The sequence below is a fragment of the Cibotium barometz genome, chromosome 15, assembly GCF_041138505.1.
Source record: "Cibotium barometz isolate CiBa-2024 chromosome 15, ASM4113850v1, whole genome shotgun sequence".
Classification (NCBI taxonomy): domain Eukaryota; kingdom Viridiplantae; phylum Streptophyta; class Polypodiopsida; order Cyatheales; family Cibotiaceae; genus Cibotium; species Cibotium barometz.
This window is the reverse complement of record NC_141060.1, coordinates 1374465-1379545: the sequence shown is the minus strand read 5'-3', so window position 1 is coordinate 1379545 and position 5081 is coordinate 1374465. Positions and strand designations below refer to the sequence as shown.

At 36.0% G+C, this 5081-nt stretch overlaps 1 long non-coding RNA gene across 2 annotated transcripts; it reads right to left on the bottom strand.

Moving 5' to 3' along the window:
- Positions 1–493: 493 nt before the first annotated feature.
- Positions 494–2271, bottom strand: LOC147630834 (uncharacterized). Of its 2 annotated transcripts, none has more exons than XR_015267448.1 (3): positions 2053–2271; positions 1768–1957; positions 494–1575 (listed from the first exon to the last, which is right to left on the bottom strand). It is a non-coding gene; the product is annotated as an uncharacterized LOC147630834 (long non-coding RNA). The 2 variants fall into 2 exon arrangements; XR_015267449.1 differs by having other exon boundaries at positions 1783–1957; positions 2053–2270.
- Positions 2272–5081: the final 2810 nt, after the last annotated feature.

Here is a 5081-nt window from a genome sequence, read left to right as displayed (position 1 = left end):
GAAGACCCCTAATGCACTGAAAAAAGAGTTACATTGAAATCCTTCACATCACACAATACAATACAATAGGAAGTTCAAAGATTGAGCCAATGAAAAACATATCCCCGTTGGTATAGTCAAGACATCTACAAGTGATTCTGCCCAAGGTAGGCACTGGGCAACTATGTAGATATAACACTAATCTGGCTTTGTTGAAAAAGCTAACACTAATCTGGCTTTGTTGAAAAAGCTAACACAGATTTGGTCTGTTGGTAACAAAATTTATAGAGAGAACACCTATAAAACAAGCAAATTCACTACATTTGTGCATTGGATTTACACATTAACATGTAAAAAGATGACAATGCCTTTGGCTTCAAGGGGATCGTAAACCTAGATACTTTTAACCACAGAAAGCACCTTATATCCAATCTTTAATCTTTCCTAGCTATAAGATCATCAAGATTCTTGGATTATAGCAACCTGTTGTGTGAAAAAACAAACGAAAAGATGCAGGGTAGGCCATTGTTAGACACATTGAAAATTACTTGTGCTTTACATTCCCAACATTGTGCAACAACTACCATGGTTAATGTGACCCAAGGCAACCCATACCATTGCACGTGATCAATGCACTAGTACATTTCCAACTCTACTTTGGTGTGGCTGGCCACAACCTATCTGTGGTGGAGGCATATGTAGAATACACAAAACAATATGTTCTCGCTTACCATGTGCATTCACATGGATTACCTAGCTTTTGACTAGCTCGTCAACAAGCATGGCCTTCACACCACTTTCAACAGAGAACTGTGAAGATTTTAAGTTTGCGATTTGTGAGGGTTGAGAGGGTGTCAATGGTCCACCTATAACAAGTCTTTGTTGTTGATTATAATTTGATGTGGCAGCCGATTGTAAAGGTTGATTTGGCCACTCTGGCAATTGTGAACTACTTTGACTAAAAGTTACCATCCCAAACAAAACGTAAATGAGTGATTAGCCATGCTGAATGTCACAAACCAAACCAGGTACTTGCATTTAGGCACCCACACCAAATAAGCATGGATGCTAACAACCACATAATGCCTCAGGGTAGCCAGATAGCATCATACTTGAAGATGACTTGGAAAACAATAATCCCTTAAAGAGGACCCATATACCCCCCCAACCCCGCTTACAAAACATTGTGTGATAGTGTCTGTACCACTGATCTAGTAGATGGAGCATTGTTAACAGGTGGAGGGTCAGACACTGAGGGAGTGCTATGTGTGTTTGGTCCTAAACATCACAATGCAAGGAGGTTATCTCTTTGGGCCTATTGCCTTGGCTTCATACCTCGGAACCTTTCATAGACTCTAGACCAAGGGAACATTCTATAGCTGAGTGAGACTGGTGTTGGTAAATCCACTCAATGGTAGCACCTTCACTAATTACCTCACCTTCGATAGTCTGTAGCAACACCACCACTTCAACTAATGAGCTGGTGGGGTTCATCTCCAAGGCATTTATCCAAATAGAACAAAAGATTTTTCACACCAATGAGATCAAATTTTCCACATATTGTTCGCACTCAACATCCTCATTTTCCAAGTCCACCTGCAAACAAATGATATTCGTAAGCGAAACATGTGCATGTATGTATATATGTATGTGTGACTGCCTGTACTTAGAATTTTCACATGGTTTACAATTTCCCAAGATGAGTGGCATTATCCACACACACACACACACACACGCACACACACACACACACACACGCACTACACATACAAGCAAAACTTAAAGTACCTCTAAATCACTTGCCTCCTTTATGCTTGAGCTTTTGTTGTAAGAGTGATACTCTGACGTAGAGGAGCACTTGGACAAGTACTTGGTTGAGAAATGGGTCCAGCTAGTCGACCTTCTGTGAAAGCCCTTGCCACTAGGGGAGGGATCCCTCTTAAACTTGGGAGTTGAAGGCCCAATAAGGCAGCTCCTCCTTGTGATAGAACAAAACGCAACCAAGACACGATCTGTTAAAGCAAAAACATGAAAAAAAAGACCCTAATTTTGAGAAGAAGAGAGGGTTTTTACCTATGAAGATGAGTAGGATCATGTTGCAGTTGACTGAAGCACTCTCATGCTACCATTTCTAGTAGACTTGGCATAATTTTCCTCTACTTCTGTCCCCGCCCATAGCCGTAATCTGGTGTTCTAGTCCAAGAAATGGCGGCAATTGCCAACAAATGAAGGAAAACGCTAGTTTTTTTATGCCTTTAAAATTAGATTAAACCTAGGCCATTTTAAAGAAAACAAAAATATATATGTGTGTGTGTGTGAAGCTATTACCATATAAATATATTTATGAAGATAATGCATACATATATTTTTTAAACCCAAAAAAATATTGAGAATTATGAAACCTTAATTAAAGATAATGAAGATAATGCATACATATATTTTTGAGGGTGCTTATTCACTCTTAACACATTAATTAATTTTTTTAGGGTGCTAGTATTTAATTTTTGGTATAAAGCCTTAGGCACACTAAGGTTTGAAACCTTAGTGTAGGGTAAATTTAAATATATATTTATTATTAGTGATAACCTTAGTGTAGAGGGTAGAATCACAACATACTAAAAATTACAATATACTAAGAATTAAAGAAATTTACAACATACTAAGAATTAAAGAAACAGTAGCGCAACTAAAATTTAAAAAATTACAACCTATAGTAAATTAAAAAACTTTGAGAAAATTAAAATTAAAGAAATTACAACTTGCAGTGAATAAAGAAACTGTAAAAAAATTACAACATATTGTAACGTTCTCAATATATATGCATACAAAAACTAGATACCAAAATGTTTTTTCCATGTATACTTTTTTGAAATTCATTTGTCGCCAAGGTGTCTAAAAATAAGTAAGGACAAAGAGTTAGTTTAGGCAAAAAAAAATTAGTAAAGCTTTGAGCAGGACTCAGCAAGCAGACGGGAGAGATGAGACCGTAGTGATTTTAGCACGACTCTAAGCATCTAATCAAAAGGGAGGGAGCGGGACTTTGTCGACATGACCAACATGATTTCTACGATCAATCCAAAAATTTAGTGTTCAACTTCGATTAAAATGACTATATATATTGACATGGGTGTATTTCACACCCATCGGAGATTATAGGCTGGCCTCTATGTCTTACCACCTCCGATGCCCCACCTTGTTGTGCTGTTGGAACAACCTAGAGGAGAGAAACACATAGTGTTAGGGTCCAACACGTCTAGCTTCAACTTTTGCTTCATGCCCTACCATGCTTTGCTCTACTACTAGAAGCAGCTAGGAGACATACACAAACTGCATGCGTCCTCACAAATGCCAACGAGAGGAAGCTACAAGAGTTGTAGAGAGAGAGAGAGAGAGAGAGAGAGAGAGAGAGGCATGGCTGCCATGTATATCTACTCAAAAAAGGAATCAAGTCTTTCTAATTATAGCTACCACGTATACCTTAGAAAAAAAAAGCTTTCCCCCTGTGGTTCAGAAGCCCAAACTAATTAATTAATGAGAAAAATAGATTTTGGGTGCTTATTGATTTAAAGTCCAACCTATGACGTTCATGCAATTGTACACTTGCAAGTTGGGCTAATGGTGGTTGAAATGTGTGTGTGTGTATATACATACACACATACATACATACATATATATATATATATGTATGTATGTATGTATGTATGTATGTATACATACATACATACATATATATATACATATATACATACATACATACATACATATATATACATACATACATACATACATACATACATACATACATATGTACATATACATACATATATATATATATACATACATACATAGATATACATACATACATATATACATATACATATATACATAGATATACATATATGTATATATATACATACATATGACACACACACACATATATATGTACTCACACATATGCATATGTGTACACACACACACATACATGATGTGTGTGTGTGTGTGTGTGATATGTATATATTCACTGAGACAAATTTCTAATTTCTCACTGATGAAAAAATAATATTTCCTCTAGGAAAGAAAGTCCCTTAAGATCCTTGGATGTCCTTGAGACTTAACCACCTTGCACAAAATTCCCACAAATTCAAGCCAACATACAATACATGCTTTTATATGCACGTAATCAAGCCAACATACTTTACATGCTTCTCCTAATAGAAGACCATGTGCACATGCTGACAAACATGCAATAGCAAAGGTACATAATGTGCTTTGACACAACGTCAAGATACACGTAACACAATCCCTAAGCCCTAAAGTGAAAGCTCTTAAGGTTAAGCCCAAGCCCTAAAATTTTAATAATCTCATCAAGATTCAAAATATATAATTTAATGCATAAAACATACTTTTCTATGCATATGCTGACCACCCTTTTTATCCTATATAATTCTCAAACTTTATAGATGCCTCAAACTCCTTGGGAAGCTTAATTGGATTGGCAAGACCAACATTAACTAAATTTGTATGTTCATACCAATCCAAACTCCAGTGTATGAACCCTCCCTCCCATCCAGATACACACACTCTAACATTTGAGACTATCCAGAATTTTATTGCATGGTAAATATCATCATGTTAGCCCTTAATACCTCTTTTTTTTTTTAAGTCACAAACTTATATGTTTCTTCCACTCACCTTACTCCAACCTTCTAGACCTCTCTCTTTAGCAATAATTTGTCCTAAACTTTTACTTTTCTAATCGCAATGTAAAGATACTAAGTGTTCTACACATCTTCTTTCCTCGCTTGATATGTCTCTACATGTCTGTTTTCTTGATATTATAATACCTATTTTAATGAATTACTCTTTGAAAATATAGTTGAAGCGTCCCTTAAACAATGTTAAGTTAAGCACTATTAGGGTCCTATTATGTTTTCATAAGATTACACAAAATCTTCTAAGAGTTCTTATAATCCACTTGTGCTAATCATGTGATCTCTTAGTATTCCAGTGGAACTCACAAGGTCTTGTAATCTCTTGGAAAAGCTCATACAAGCTTATAAAAGAACTTTTCCTATATATCACTTATAGAGAACCACCAAAAG